Below are 17,918 nucleotides of genomic sequence, written 5' to 3' on the forward strand. Positions count from 1 at the left end.
GAATAAGATTTTGAGCAAGAAAGCTATTTTAAATTACTAATTTTATATGAGTAATATTGAACTTAACGTACGATTTTGAATGAATATGTAAAACAGTTATTTATAGTTTCAGTTGTGATATCGTTATTAAAACATAATTAATATGCATCTTAAAATGCAGACCGGAATGTGGCTTATGGTTTCGTTTCGATAACTAGTAGCAACTGAGTTCAAAAACTTTTAGTCCTCTCCTACGAAGAAACTCGAAACTTCGCATAAGAACAAAACGTATGCTATATCTCACAATGATTCGACCTATTTTACTGTACGGTATTCCTGCCTGGAGAAATGTTGCTAAAAACCTGTAACAAAACATTAGAAGTGTTTTAAAATAAATTACTAAAGATGATTTTAAACGCCCCATGGTATGTTCGGAACAAGCAAATGCTTAAAGAAATGAAGATCGATTTCATACATGACGAAATACTTTCTACTTGCCATAACTTTTTCCAGAAAATGCAAAATTCAGCATACCATCATATAAGAGAACTTGTAAACTATAGCTTAACTGATGAACATACTGTTAAAAGGCCAAGAACCATTCCTCAGAATCCAAAATGGTAAATTTTTTATTGTTACTCAAGCTTAAGTCTTCCAATTCACGCTTATTTTCCAGCATCATTGCTGGTGCACTTGGGTGGGTGATCACCACGTGACCGACACCGGACGAATCTTCTTTATTCTGCGATTACATTTGTTTACAACCTGACGCAGCAGGGTATTGACTCTGTTTCTTCAAATTTTTACAAAGCAGAGACTTTGTTCTTCATATAATCATTGATTATCATCATTTTTAAATCTTCTTTTCAAGTTGAGTATTTAGTTTCAAGCGCTTCATCACTCGACAAAGCGGGTTATAAACTTTGCAATATCTGATCAAGCAGGTTTTGGACTTAGTGATTTGCACTGTGTATTTCAATCTTCAAATTATTATAGTTCCAAGTGTAAAAGACTATGTATCGGAAATTCTAAACATATGCTCTTTTAAATATTTTGTGATATTGCTGTTGAATTGAATTTTATGATTGAAGAGCGAGGAAAATGACATTTAATAAATAAAGGTAACACACAAAACGATTAAAAAAAAAAGGTCCCTTTGAGCGTAATATAAAAATCTGAAAAATTTTCAGATTTTTATTTTTATTTTTATTTTTATTTTTTTATTTCATATTTTGTAAAACCTGCAAGTTTTTCATTAACAAACTCTACAATTTGAAAACGAGCAGCGGCAACATTTTTAGAAATAAAGCAGATTTTTATCTCCATTCTTGACTGTTGCCACTTGGAGAAATTAGGACGAAAATTAGCGTTTTTAGAGTCTTTAATTAGTATCTCAGCTGATTAAAGTCGTACGAAGATGAAAACAGTCGAAATGGCTTCCCACGACTTTTTGGAATCCGGAGGTATCTTTCAAGCTCAACTCCGCGCCGTTCCGGAGGAGATGATCCACAAACTAATAAACAAGCAGACAGACAGCGTACACATTTTAATAGTGTAGATGTAAAACTTGGTTTGAATACAAAGATAAGCATGAGAAAAAGATAAATTAGTTATTATATTATAAATCCGAAATTTAACCTAAAACTAAAGAGCACAGAATTTTTTCTTTCAGATTTCATACTTATATTTTTTCGAATAGTACCCCCCCTTTTTTTTCACTAACCATTTTACGCTTTGCTAACTATTGCGACCAGAAGCAATGGTCATATTATTCTGAAGGCACCTAACAGGCGCCCATGACGCTTTGCTAACTATTGCGGCCAGAAGCAATGGTCATATTATTCTGAAGGCACCTAACAGGCGCCCATGAAGTTGCTTCGTATGAATAGACAAAAATTTTACATGCATGCCTTCTCCGGGTTTCGAACTCGGGCCTTTCGGTACCGCAATCAGAATCACTAACCATTTTCGCGACTGGGTGGCTCTTTTGAAAAGTAATACTGAAATTTTAGAAATTTCTCAGATTATAAAGCGAATCTGATGTATATCCCTTAACATTTTCATAAATGTCTTAAAATAACAAAAGAAAAACAGGTCACACCGAAAAAGGAAATGACTGTAGTGATAAACATTTTTATAAAAATTTACTAATTTCAATTAAAAACGACTAAATCTGAGTATATAAAATCACCACAAGATTTCAGGAAAATTGCAACAGATTATAAACTTTGGAGAACGGGGGGGGGGTGACAATAATTTTCCCAAAAGGTACTGAGAAAAGAAAGCTTCAGTCTCTGCTTTAAAAAGATACAGCGGTATTCCCTGGAAGCCCTTGATTAATATGTCAATATACAGCGAAGCGAATGATTTTTATATTTTTATTCTCATTTTAACTTTCTCAATTGATGTCTCTTAATTAGAAGGTATTAATTCTAAACGAGAAGGCTAGAAATCTGAGTGCCAGAATTAACGATCTCTCATTAAGTTTTATTAATTACCTGACTCTGTACTAATAAAAAAAAATTTATCGCATGATAGCTAGTAGCTTATTGAGAAGGACAACTATCTTAATTTTCATTTTGCACTAAATGAACAGTGTTAAGTTTCAGCTTGATGTTTCCTAAACTTAGATTTGTAGTTGAGTAATTTTGTATTCTAGTATCATGTTTGATATTCGCAAAATATAGTTTATTTCCTCAATGTACTTTTTATTCTGTAGGAAAAGACTACTTTTGTGATAAAAGTAACTGAATTCTAAATTGCTTTCAATTATCAGGAGTTCTGAAAGCATTTTTTCAGAAAAAAAAAATTATTTCCGTTTATGAAGCTAATTAAAAAGAACATTTACAGTTTTTTCTTTCAACGTAAAACTTTATAGAGTAAATAGAAACCGCTTATGGGTCGCGGTTAATATTATCATGGGAATATTATTATCGAATTGCCAATGTTCTTCACATTTGAACATGGAAAATACGTTGTTTATTGTGATCAATCATAAAATGAATTTCTTAAACTGATGTAAAATTGCCAAATAAAAGGTAAAGCTGCCAAATAAAGTTGAAACAGAGCAAAGAGATAGCCAAATGGCTGAACTGTGTCGCCAAATAAGGGATTCAGATGTCAAGCATCTTGATTTTGATTTAACGCAACATTAAAGTCTTGGAACTATGTCTCAGAAATAAAGAACTGTATTAAACGCGCGAAATTTTTAATAAGCGTTATAATAAAAGAAGATGAAGAATTAAAAGTGTTTCAGACTGGCTTGAACTGTGAGGAATTAAACATCTGGATGAATATGGACAGAAAACCTCAAGCTGCAGATTCACTGACAGAAGAAAAAAAACTGCTTGTCGCCTTCTGAAACTAATCCAAGCACATCATTTGATAAACTTTCTGAAGAAGATTATAACGAAATCGGTGACACGATGAGAGAAGCGATACCCTGAGAGTAACATTAGGAGTACAGCATCGGTGAAATAATTTCCAGAACCACTATGAACAGTTCAAAAAGTGAATTTTTGTGTACGAGTTATAGACAATAGACCTGTTAACGATTTTTAATAATTAAAATGCTGTTAAACACTTATATTTTTCTATTTAAATTTGTATAAAATTAGTGAAATACTTTTGCTATTTCGAGAAAAAGCCAAAAGACTATACAGGCAGCGTTTCCCTACAAGACACGTGCTAGACCGAAATGTGCTAGAGCGATTGCATCGGTGCCTGTGTGAAACGGGATCCTCTGTCACCGGCATGCATGATACAGGGGGGAAAGGGGGAAGAAGTGTGCAGAACACGTAAGTTGTAGAGGACATTCTGCAAAGAGTGAGTGTTCGTCCGGATATTAGCATGCGAGAGGTTTACCGTGCCGTAACTGTGTCTCACTCAATCGTTTGGCGAGTATTACGGGACGAAGGATACACCCTTACCATGTGCATAAAGTGCAAGCATTGATACCTGAAAACTGTGTGCCACGTGTCAAATTGGCACTTTAGTTTTTGTAACAGCTAGCAGCACAGCCTGATTTCAGTGCACATGTGTTATTCGTAAACGTATTTCTAATACTCAACTTTATCACCTGTTAAATTTTTGCCCGTGAGTTTTGAAACACCCTGTATATAGATTCACTAAAATTGATATGCCATTTTTAGTTATAATGTATTATACCTGCATGCCGCTTATACTAAATCAGGATACAAAGTAAAATCGAATCTGACATTACCTTAAATGGGAACATTTAGTTATTGTCAAAAATATGTATTACCATCCAAGTCACGGCATTCAAGCATTTTACATGCCGAGAATTTTTAGCGCAAAAGATTGATAGTTCAGACTTAAGAAGAAAGAAGAACCATCATGAGAAATATATATATATATATATATATATATACAATATATATATACACACACCCACATACATATAAAGGAAATAAAAAATTCGGAAATGGGTGGACCCTTAAGCTCCAGAAATGGCAAAAAGTGAAAAGGAAATTTTCAACAATCTCGTAATAGAAAATCCCTGAGGAACGAGATATCCAAACTGTCGGTTTGGTTTATATTTTATAAGCATATCTGTGAGATGGACGAAATTCTCCTTTCTGAAATTTTGAGTTTTAAAGGAACACAAAATCTTGCATTTGACTATGCAGTTTTTTAACTTTTAATGTTTTCTACCTATTGATACGTGAAAATGTATCCCTGAAGATTTCAGTGCAGTCTGTAGTAAAAAGCCTTAATTTGTAATATTTATTAGCAATGTGTATTTTTTAATTGTTGATCTCTGTTTCTCTTAGTGTTTTAGTTTTGTGTAAGAGAAGGGTTTTAGCCACATGTTTGATTTTATTTTAAAATATACATTATCGCATTGTTTGTGGAGTTTTCCGTTACGTTTATGCACTTATACACCAGAGAATATGGAAAAGAAAGAAAGAACATCTACAAAAATAAGAAAAATCTTTAGCTAAGATATTTTGGCAGTTTAAAAATGTAACCTCAAATGTTTATACCTGATAAAGCAAATAAAGGTTTTGGTTTAGTTTATGACGGCAAAGCACGCTATGGGTATCTGCCTCAGTAGACACATGGGGGAAAACACTGTAAAGATATTAGGTATTTTTGGAAGCAGGCAATATGAAAATTTACCAACGCCTTCACCGGGAATCGAACCGCGGACCTCTGGAATACGCGCCCAGAGGGCAGACCATCACACCACGAAGGCATACCAAGAAGGCGGGAGAAATACCTTATATACTCCCGCTTTTAAAAGGCAACTGGGGTTTTTAGGGAATCCAATTGCCAAATCCTGGGTGGGGAGAATTATCATTCACCACTCTTTTAGTTCGGGCGTCATTGTAGAGACATTAGGTACCTTTTTTAAGCAAGAGAGATGAAAATTTATCAACGCCTTCACCGGGAATAGAACCGCGGACCTCTGGAATACGCGCCCATCGTGCAGACCACCACACCACGAAAGCATATCAGAGGGAGAACTACCTTATACCACAAAAGCGCCCATGCAGCCAGCCTGTTCGTCTGTATTCGAATCCAGATCTGAACTTCCAGAATTCAGCAATTTTACCGCTCGGGCGCCGGTGGGTCTAAAGCAAATAAACGAAAGAGTTCGCAGTTCAGACTCTCATTAAAAAAAAAAAAAAAAAAAAAAAGTGAAACAATCATTTACGTGAAAATACCGAGTTTGAAATTAAATATGCATTTATCCTTTTCTGTTAGAAATCATCAATTATAAATAGAATATTTCTGAAAGTTTAATTAATTTTACATTTAAGAAACTTGATTACAATTCTACAAAGCTAAAAGTTCCTTTAAAACTTTAATTCAGTTCCAAAGGCTGTATATAATTATTGAGAATAAACAATAAACAATTTAAGCTGATTCGTATGTTAACGCATTTCATATTTTATTAATTTATTTTGCATACATTAATTATATCGAATTCGGTGGCAAAGGCAAATTATTCCATTTGTAAAGGTTTGGATAAACGTCTGAAGCTAAAATCTCTTTTCATAATCAAATGGAAAAGTTCACGTAAATCTTCAAACATTTATTAAGTAAATTTCCTCCTTAAATGCATACATATTTTAAAGTACACGACAATCTCGCATTTCATTTATTTAATGTCATTTGTAGAATTGTCTAAAGTGTTTACTTTCTATGAGTTAGTTATTTTCCTGAAGTTCATTTTAGGAAAGGAAATTTTATACGTATCATGCATCATCTTGTTATGCATTTTGTTACGCTGTTCATGGATTTGTAATTTTAAATAACATTAGAAAATTCTACAGTCATTAGTTTATTAATGAAGAGGGAGACGTGAAAAATGTGCAATGCCCCGGGCAAGATTCGAGCCTATATCTCTCGAATACGCGCCGAGTGTGCTACCGTTACACCACGAAGCCATGCTAGAAGGAGGGAGAAATCGCACTCTCGAGACTCTCCACGTGATGCACTCGACGATACACAAGAGTATAGCTCTCGACTCAGCACAGTCTAAGACAAAACTCGACGATGCACTAATTCGCGATGCACTAAAAGACTCTTTCGATGCACTCGACGACCAACCCGGCGCTAGACTTCGAGACATTCGCTTAATGACTATCACCTCGCTAGACAAGGCACACACACTAACTGATTGCGGACCAGCAGGTTTTATATAGCTTTCGGCTTGTGTTCGGGAACATTCTGGGCTAAACCGGTAAGAATTCGTTCCAGAAGGTTCTCCAACCGTCCCCACGGTATATAGTATATTTTGTCGCGAAATGTCGCCAAATGGGCGATTTCTCGCCAAATGTGGCAGATTTTCCCTGTTTTCCCTTGGCATTTTATGGCAATCCTAAAACTGCTTTGCGAGCAAGCCATCTTACCGCGCCTGTACATTTCGTAACAATACCTTATAGGTGGGGGATACTCAGCACTTCCTGGAAAGATGCCTATTATTTCAAAATTCGAGAAATGAGTTTAAAATTAATTTTAACGATCCTTTTTTAACATTTATTGAATTTAAAAATCTTTGTCGATAAATTATGGAATCTATTAAAAATGATCGTAGGGTAATTGTCGTTCTTGTTTAGGGTTAGTCATGTTGAGTGTTTATCTTCGTGTCTGTGTTTATGTTTTTTGTGTTTGTTTTTATATGTTTTTTATGTTACATTGTCTTCTTTCGTATTAGTCCAGAGGAGAAATTTGCCCTGAAGGACTATTAACTTCGTTTTGGCATTTTGCGCCGAAAGCTTTAAAAGGCTGTATCACTTTTAAAATCGTTGCCACCATATATTATTTCGTTGTCTTATATTTAAAGAAATTAAATAATGAAGAATCTGCATGAATGTATATGCGTTTCTCGCATTGGGATAAAACAGCGGTACCTAGAGCCATCAAAATTTGAATAACGTAATCTTTCATAGAATATGGGCATGTGGAAGCCCTAATTTGAATTTGAAATGTGTTTTATTATCGATTGCAGACTTTGTAACACTTCAAGGAATTTTTGATTAAGAAACTCAGCGATTTCAAAGTGAACAACGGAAACACGGTACGAAAAAAAAAAAAAAAAAAAATTCTGAAATGTTTCAGATTTTAAATTACGTCCAAAGGGGCGTTTTTTAACATTTTGTGTGTTACCTTTCTTTATTAAATATCATGTTCCTCGCACTTAAACCATAAGATCCAGTGCAACTGCAATATCGCAAAATAGTTTTAAAACGAGCATATCTTTAGAATTTCCGATACAGAGACTCACGCGCTGGAGATAAAAATGCTTTTTCTGCACAACGTTGCCATTGCTCGCTTTGAAATCCTTGAGTTTGTTAATTAAAAATTCGTCAAAATTTTAAAAAATAGGAAATCGATCTTAAAACAAATTTCAAATTTCAAATTTGTTCTTCCACATGCTCATATTCATTGGAGGATTACGTTATTCAAAATTCGATGACTCTATGTACCGTTATTTTATGACAATGTGAGAAATATACATACATTTACGCAGATTTTCATTATTTAATTTCTTCAAATATAATGCAGGACTCTAACATTTCATGGCAACAGTTTGAAAAGTGAACCGACATTTATCCGTCCGACGCAAAATGCCAAAACGAAACTAATAGTCCTTCGGGATTCAAATCCCTTTGGACTAAAAAAAAAAAAAAAAAAAAAAAAAAAAAAAAACTTTGCATTTCCTTACTCTACAAATTGCCAAACAAGATGATAAAATCTTTTCCCGTAGTTTATCAAATTAATTTTACGGAATATGGATTATTAATTTATCGGAATTTGAAATGTTAAAAATTATAGTAATACCTATTATTATTGGAGATACATGTTGTCTCATATTGATTTAGTTATTTTACCTCTATAATTCACTCCCATTTATGCATTGTTTAGCGAACTCCTTACCCCTTAGGAGCTGCGTTATACGTATTACTGGCAAAGTTTCAGAGTGAATTAACTCAAAAAATAAAGTTCTGAGATAAATTCTGGCTTCCAAAATCCATGAATATGTTCTTTAGTGTCGACGATACGTTGCGCTGACGAATTCATGCGGTAACTGGTGATGACTGCGTTTGTTTAGGTTGCGTATGACTTACTGGATATAGAACTGAAATGCGTTTACTATAAAACTATGAGAAGATCTATTACCTATACATACCAATACCATGACAGTTTATATTGAAGGCATAGTAACAATTATTGTAATTAAAGTTCTTGTCCTCATTATATGGAGATCTTGGAAGCAACAGGAGTCTAAGGGCATTCTGGTATTTTGCTTTACCTGAAACAATCTGCAGACTCAGCATGAGTAGCCGTAGAACGTTGAAATTTTGTACATGGGACTGCTTTAACATGTAATTGTGCATCTACCATTTTTGTAGCAATTGGCAGCACCAATGATACGCAAATATATAGATTCCCATTCTGTTACTTCGCTCGGTGAGCTTAGCATTTTTATTCTTATATGTTGGTAAATTGTGCATTTTTTGCTTTAAAAGTGCGTCAGTTATTTTTTTCTTTATGTCCCAGTTAACGTTTTTATGCCTTTAGTTAATCTGCATGCAATAGTTGTAGAATTATCAACAGTTTAAAAGTGGCGAGTTAAGCCTAACGAACCGCCATTTGCTTACATTTGAGACTCAGTAGAATAGGGAATTAAGTCAGTTTCTGCAACATCAATGTCTTTTTGTCTAGTGGGATCAAAAGCATGTGAGAGAGAAAGAACTCATGTCACTTGTAAGATCATGTGAAGAGAGAATTTTCCTCTTCCTCTACTGCACGTAGTTTTGTTTCTCCCATCCGAGTGCTAGTTTATTGGTTTATTGTATATTCTCTTGCTTTTGCTTGTTTTTATTCAGTGTACCGAAATTATGTCTGCATTTTTATATTAACTTTTCATCCATTTTATTTTCGCTTGTGGTTTTTCTATGATTATTTTAAACGTATTTTGTACAAATTCTTCCTTATGTTACCCGGAAGTGGCAGGCATTGTCCCTTTTAAGAAACTGTCCATCTATCTGATTTCACTTTACTTCTATTATTTACGTTCCAACTTATTGTAACCTTATCTACTGCTGATGTGTTCGATCTTTTGAAATCTCGGTCTTATGTTCGCCTTCATTTCCTCGAACTGCGGTCAAGATTCATTCATACGAAGAACTCTTGGGTTTTATCCTCTTAATATCCGTCAGATATTGTAGTGTTAATATTAATCTGTATTCTCATTTGAATATAGATTTCTTTCAAGGAAATAATATTGTGATAGTTACCAGCTGTTTATCCATGACTAAATTTAATTTCTTTTGTTACTGTAACCGCGTCTTGCTGAAATTAAATTATTCGTATAATTTTACCCTCTCGATTTTCGGTCACTAAAATTAGTTAAAAAAGTCTCATGCGGATACTGCATGACTTCTTTCTATGGAATATTAAATTATGCGCTATTTTTGCTGCATTTCATTCAAACTTTATTATATACTGCTCATTCAATTAATTCAGCTCTAAATTTGAAGGAAGGCAAAAATACATAAAAACTCAAAATATCTGCATTAAAAAGTGATACCCCAAATATATAAAACACCAAATTTATTTAACACAATTGAAAAAAAAAGTATAATTAAAATTAGAGTTTCTACGCAAAAGCAAGCGATTCGGCCAGGAGGCAAGAGAGCAGAGTATTCGGTGCACAAAATAAAAAGTTTACTTTTAGCCTCACTCGGCAAAAAGAAACTGAAGGCGAAGAAACTGCCTTAATTTGTTATGGATGATTTGCTGAGTCAATATATGAGATAACTTAATAACTTAAATCATAATTCCAGAATGAATTAAGCACTAATTCGCAATAATAAAGGAAGACGTTACTTTGTTGTTGCGAAGCTTAGATTCTCTAGATTGGCGACAAATTATTCAGCTAAGTTTCAAATGTAAACAAATATGGCTGCTATACTAAAAAAAATTAAGCCTAGCCGCACTTAAACAACTTTTAAATTAAACTAGAAGAGAAACACGCTAATTTGACAATTAAAATCGTAAAAACAACCTTGTATTTAGCGTAAGTATATTGAAACACTCAATCGATTTCGAGGACAGCTAAAGGTCCCTCCTCATCAGGAGAAAGAAATACCTAAAAAGAAGGAAAATAAAGGGAAGGAGTCTCAGAAACACGTGGTCCTTATCAGCACTGCACGTGGTTAAACCGGATTTTTAATCAGAGTTACACTGGCCGCCTACTTTTACTGAGCCAATGTCTTCAATAGCGTATCATAGTTGGACATTTAACCCTAATTTTGAGTTTGGGTCTGCAAAAATTATCCAAAAGGCTTCTTCCATAGGTGAATTGGATTTTCTTGAGGCTTTTCATATTCAAGATTTAGCATGTTTAGTTAATGATTTTAAGTCCAATCTAGTCCTTCCTAATGCCTTTAAAATTCTACTATCTTAATTCAGTTACTATTTTTGCCGATAGATGGCGATACCTCCTCGCGTTTGGTACTACCAGAGGGTATAAAAATCCGTTCAGTGGTTGCTTTCCATTCGGTCACTCAAACTCAACTGCATCAATTACAGGTAGTGCAAAACAAATTTCTGCGCATTATTACTGACTCTCACTATCTTATCCGCAATAAACTTTTACACAGAGACTTAAAACTTGAGACGATTCCAGATTACATCAGAAGATCTAATGAAAAATTCTTCAACAAAGCTGTGCAATGTGACTTTGTTAATTACTCCCAAATTTTTAATTATGAAATTCTCTTCGAAGATAGAAGCGTCAGACCACTTGCAGCCCACACCTTCATGGGAGGAGACGACAACTTTTTCACTTAGATCCTCAATTGTTAGCTATTTACACTTCCAATGCATCTGATTTTGATTGAAGTTCTGTTGCTTCGTTGAATAATTGTATTTAAATTGTGTTGTATAGTTGTTTTGTATTGTGTTGTATTTAGCACTACTGATTGATGTTGTTTAATTATATTTGAATTTGTCATTGGAACTATTGCTGTAGTGTATCTTCTCGTATTGTTGTCATTGATTTCCATTGTCTTGGGTTCTCCTTGAAAGCTATGATCGCTCGTCACCTTTTGCGAACTTGTCCGATTGGATTGTCTTGCTCCTTTTGGTACTTATCTTCTTCCCCTTATCTCCGTTTTCTCATCTGAGATTTTCTCCACGTCCGGATTTATTTATGTCAAGTGCCCTTGGGCTTTAATTTTGGAACCGGCAACATTGCTCTTCGCAATAGCTCGGTCAATTATAGAGTCTAAGTCTAAGCTTTCCATTATTCATTCATTCGAGGGGTGGACGCAATAGGAGAAGGTTCGTCGTTGATATTGTGCCTGCCTCCGATTATGTATCACGTGTACGCCCTGTCCGATCTACGTGTGTTGCGGAGTGCGACCACGTGCAAACTCTTATCCGCATGCATCAGCATTTTTAAATGCTAATCTTCGGTTTGTATTTATTTTTAAAAGCCTGGATGCTTTTATAATTTTATTATTTTGTATTATTTTAGGAATTTTCATGTTAGTTTGCCTTTTCTTGCGAATTATGCCTAATTGCTGGTACGAGTGATACCGCGCTATTGTTACTGATTTTTCTGCGCTTATTTTTGCGTATTAATTTTGCAATTTAAATTATTTATCAGATTTTAAATTAATTGCGTGCGCGTAATTAAATTTTTCGGATTTTGGTCGTTGTGTCTGCTTAGTTACCCCCAGGCTCACGCTGTCAGGTGTGAGATAGGGGCCTAGTAGACTTTCGCCCGCTCATCCGTCTGCCGGAACACCTTCGAGTGGGTCCGGTTCCGGGGCGCGGGAGTCTGGACTGCTGATTGGGCGCAGGATTTCTTAATTCTGTATTACGATTTTGGATGCCATGAGGGTTCAGATTAGTGAACTTGATACCATCCGCCAGCAGAATGGTACACTCACTGATACTGAAAATAAGATGTACAATTTCTTACAAAGTATGATTGAAATGCTAGTTGCTGTTAACACACAGTTAACACAACAGGATAAAACTCAGGATAAATTCTCACAAGGTAAAAATCCTGATAATGATAGGGACAGAAGTCCTATTAAATTACACAACAACTTTGATACTCTGAATGAAATACCATTGGATCAGCCCACGAGCTCAGATGATGATTTACCAAAGACTAAAGGTGATCAAACAGTCAGAATTAGATCTCAAAAACAAAATTTTAAGAAAATTAAGCTTAGTAGTTCCCCTAAAAGTACTACACAAAAACAACAAAGTCAGGACAGTATCCCAAATACACCAGCTACTGAGGTAGCAGTTAATCAAAATACTCAGACACAAATTAATGAGACAATGGATACCACCTCACCAGATAACGAAAACCTCACCGACATGAACACAAATAAGCAAAAACAAAATAATAGGAATTCAAAAATTCCGCCAATTACTCTTAAAGAAAATAAACTGAAATGGAGTGAAATTCGATCTATCTTCCTACAGCGAAAAATCAAATTTCACGGGGAGCATATTCCTTCGGGAAGTATCAAAGTCATTACTGAAACACCTGACGATTATCGGACTGTAGTCCAAATACTTAAGGAAAAACAAATAGAACACTATTCGTACATCCTCCCGGAAGACCGACATTTAAAAGTTGTCCTTCGTGGACTTACTGAACATACTCTGATCGATGACATCAAATCTGAACTTGAACAACTTGATTATCAAATCAAAGATGTTAAACAGATGACAAGACGGCGTAACGGAGAGGTTACCAAACTTCCTCTGTTTTTAATTTCGCTACCAAAAAGTGACAAGTCCAAGGAAATATACAATGAGAGATTTCTGTGTCACATGAAAATTAAGATCAAAGAGTATTTAGGTCGACAAGGACCCCTGCAATGTTTTCGTTGCCAGGGGTTTAATCATACACAAGCGGGCTGCAATTATGCACCCAAATGTGTCAGATGTGGCAAAGGACATTTTGTTAATGAATGCCCTGATAAAAATAACAATGACAAGCCTCCAGTCTGTGCCAATTGCGGGGGTTCCCACACTTCCAGTTTTAGGGGGTGTGAGAAATTCCCCAAAAGAAAATCTGAGAAACCAATCAATTTCCCCAGTAGGGTGATTGAAAATAAATCCTATTCACAGGCGCTCTCCACAGGCCTATACTCTGATATATTGAGTGAAGCTAAACAAGTTTTCACGGACCTTGCGGAACTTGTTTCCGTAATAAAAAATGCGGGATTTCAGATCTCGCAACAAGTCAAAGAAATAAAAGAAAATAACCAAGAGAAAAATACTTCTACTACTATAGATAATGTGTCAAACTAGACCAACAAAAGTTCCCATCTCTATCATGACTTGGAATGCCCGTAGCATTCATTATAAGCTCACTGAACTGTCAAACTTCATCACGTGTCATAATATTGACGTGGCGCTCATTACTGAAACCTTCGCTACGCCAAGCACCCCGATAAAGATTCCTAATTATTTATGTTATCGATGCGACCGTCTAAGTCACCGAGGTGGGGGGGGGTCGCGATTTTTGTACGCAACTCTCTCCAATCTTGTCTGATCTGCGAAGAGCGACATAATGGGCATGAAATTGTGACTGTGTCTGTATTTCTGCCGCATTATGGTAACGTATACTTCACTTCTATGTACAATCCTCCACAGAATATGCTTGATATAAATTATCTCGCAAAAATACTTGACATCAATAAACAAGTCATCCTTGCAGGGGATTTAAATGCCAAAAGTCAGGAATGGAATTGTAGGAGAACAAATAAAAATGGAATCAAGCTTTCCGAATTCATTAATAATCACCCTATTTATTTTCATGTACCAAGCGAGTACACGTATTTGCCGAATAACCCCAATACAGGAGACATTTTGGATATTTTCATTTCGACCATCTCCCTCTCTTTCAATCTAGAGGTGATTCAAGATTTAGATTCAGACCACTGCCCGGTCATTGCGACCCTAGGCACAAACAAAGATATTATGGATGAACAAATTAATTCTACTAACTGGAAAATTTTCAATGAAATTCTCTCAAAATGTAATACTAACAGTATTTTACGCACTCCGGAGGATATTGAGATTGCGACCAAGCATCTTACAAATGACATACAAAGTGCCTACCATGCGGCCACGAGAAAAATTCCTGGAAGACAGGTTTCTAATAAGTTACCACAAAGGATCAAAAGTCTGATCAGAGATCGAAATAACCTCAGGAAAAAGTATCATCTCACTTGCAATCCTGATACCAAAAAAGAGATGAATAGACTTGGTAAGGAAATTAAAAAACAGATAAACTCTCATCGTAAAGAGCTCTGGGATGAGAAAATTGAGAGTTTTAACGAGCCTAGTAGCTCATTCTGGTCGTTTGTAAAACGTCTTAAAAATAAACCCACAGTTAATAGGCCGATTTAGCATGAGCATGGCATTGCGCTCACAAATATTGAAAAATGCAATACGCTCGCTGAGCACTTTGAAAAACAATTCATTACAAACGCTTATCCATGCAATCAGGATTTTACAACTCATGTGAACTTCACTGTGTCAGAATGGCTTTGCAAAAATAACCTGCAAAATCACTTAGAACTTACCTCACCACAAGAAATCATGAATATAATTAAAAAGCTCAGGAATAGAAAGGCCCCCGGGCAGGATAATGTTAATAATGTAGCATTGAAATGGCTGCCAATAAATATGATTAATCGACTTACAGGCATTCTGAATGCTTGCCTGTACAATAGTTATTTTCCGAATATCTGACGAAAACGGATGGGTACAGGCCCATTAGCCTACTGCCCAGTATGGGAAAAATACTTGAAAGAATTGTCCTCAGCAGAATACAACCACACCTGGATAAATTACCACTTGAACAGTTTGGATTCAGGAAAGCCCTATCCACGACAAAGCAACTGGTTAGACTTAATGAGTTCATAGGTAGTGCACTGCACAACAAAAGATATGTTGCCTTACTCATGCTAGACGTGGCGAAGGCGTTCGACCGCGTCTGGCATGAGGGGTTAATTTATAAATTAATCAGTTTGCAGTTCAGCACTGAGTTAATCAAAATTATTCACTCGTTTCTTTCAAACAGAACATTCAGTATTCACATTGATGATAGCACCTCAGATAAGAAGCAAGTACAGGCCGGGGTCCCTCAAGGATCTATTTTAGGGCCCGTGCTCTATTTATTCTACGTGGCAGATCTACCTGCAGAACATCTAGATCCCAATTTTTTCATGGGCTGCTACGCAGACGACACAGCTTTTGCCGTCAAGTCTGGGGCACCAAATTTTGCGATTAAGAAACTTCAAAAATTTATGCCGAAACTTGAAACCTGGTGTGCCAATTGGAAAATTGCAATTAATGCATATAAATCTAAGCTCATGATTTTTAAAAAGAACAAAATGAATCACCCATTAACTACACAACTGTTGTTATTTGATACTGTTGTACCAGTTGTAAAAACTGCTACTTACTTAGGTTTAAAATATAGTGCTAATTTCCTTTGGAAAGAGCATATAAAATGTGTCAGAGGTAAGACTATTGGAGTAATTTAAAGTCTCAAGCCGCTCCTGTCTGCGACCTCCAAATTAGACATCAAGAGGAAGAGACATATTTATAACTCCATTATACGTCCTATTTTTGCGTACGCTTCTCCGGCCTGGGCAACAGTTCAGAGAAAGGAGTTGAACATGCTGCAAATTATTCAAAATAAAGTACTTAGAATGATAACAAATGCTCACTACTACGTCTCGAATCAAACCCTGCACAATGATCTGAAAATGGAATCTGTAGAAACATATCTACACAAAGCAAATAATAAATTCTTCAATAAAGCACAAGAATGCAACCATATGACTGATTTAAATGTATTAGATTATGTTATTCTCGACGAAGATGCTGCACTTAGACCGCTCGCGGCCCACCTCGCCAGGGACTTAAATTTTCCCACATAAAATTATCATGATGGGAATGCACAGTGTCTGTATATATTGTATATAGTGTATAGTGTATTTTATTTTATTTTATTTCTCATTTATTATATTGTATGCTTAGTTTGTATGTTCCTTTCACTTGTTCTTATATAATAATGTATGCTTATGTTTAATTGTTATGATATATACTTATTCAGATATCATGATTGAATCTATTGGATTATGTCTGTGACTTCTTTTATGATACAACGCAAACATATCATACAGACCCTCACGGCTCCTGCTTTGCAAATTTCTTGATGCGCGCGCCACTCTTTGGCCTTGCGACTCATGTTCGCCCCCCGTAGCCACCTTTGACCTCCTTGAAACTTGTCATGAAAAATTCAATGTCTTGCGCCCTTCGGGCTAATTTTTCAAGAGCCGGATAAGTTGCGCAGCTGCGCGACACTTCGGCAATAACCGTGCAGACTAGACTAGAATTTCCATTATTATGATCAAACAGATGATGGATGAGGGTGAGAGAATTTTATTTTCACTCCACACTCTTTGTACTAACCTTGGAGTTAACTTATTTACCCTCCCTGCCACCGAAGAAGAATTCTTTAAAGAATGTCAATCTAAATCCTCAAAACCTAATGTTTCGGAACCCATCAATCAAAATTCTAATAAAAACACCCCTACTGAAAACCCTAAAATTACTCCTGAGACTCCAAAGTCTGACAATAAGAAACGCACTCGCCCTACTGATGCTGAAGGGTTTGTTATTCCACCCAAACACCTTATCGCCAAAAAATCTCTAACCAAAAATATCTCTTCTGAAATTAATTCTAACATTAATACTACAAACTCTTTCAATGCTATTCAGACAAATACTGATAATACAGAACATACTACTCAGCAGCCGGCAGACACCCAAACACCAAAAGTACAGGCACCTCCACCAATTTTTATCAAGCCTCGTGCTGATTGGTACTTTCTCTTAAACCAACTTAAACGTCACGCACCGACAGTCCAATCAAAACAGGACATAGACTTTCTCAAACTCAACACTTCAAATGAAACAGATTACAGGACTGTCGTTAGATTTTTAACAGACAACAATATAGAATTTAAATCCCACACTCTTAAATCTGACAGACCACTCAAAATAGTTATTAGGGGATTACCCTCAAACACACCACTCAGTGTTGTGCAGACTGCGGTGGAAGTTCTCGGTTTTAAAATCCATAAAATATCACAGCTAAAAAGATGGAAAACTAAGATGCCGATGCCCCTGTTCTATCTACAGATATACAATAGTCTAAAAGCAGCTGAAATCTACAATATCACCGAACTACTGGGAACCGAAGTTGCTATGGAGCACTTCAAAGGCCAGAAAGGCCCTTCACAGTGCTGGCGCTGTCAAGGGTTCTTTCACTCGTCCGAGGTTTGCACGCTCCCAAGACGCTGTGTAAAATGTGCTGGTCCACATCAAGCCAAAGACTGCCCGAA

At 35.8% G+C, this 17,918-nt stretch overlaps 1 protein-coding gene across 2 annotated transcripts in view; it reads right to left on the reverse strand.

Moving 5' to 3' along the window:
• Positions 1-17,918, reverse strand: part of LOC118195629 (cell adhesion molecule Dscam1-like) — a 1,218,268-nt gene that overhangs the window by 44,919 nt on the left and 1,155,431 nt on the right. The gene's annotated exons all lie outside the window — the stretch shown is intronic.

The sequence above is a fragment of the Stegodyphus dumicola genome, chromosome 12 (assembly GCF_044657685.1).
Source record: "Stegodyphus dumicola isolate Sdum_Otavi_A_Nest chromosome 12, ASM4465768v1".
Lineage (NCBI taxonomy): Eukaryota > Metazoa > Arthropoda > Arachnida > Araneae > Eresidae > Stegodyphus > Stegodyphus dumicola.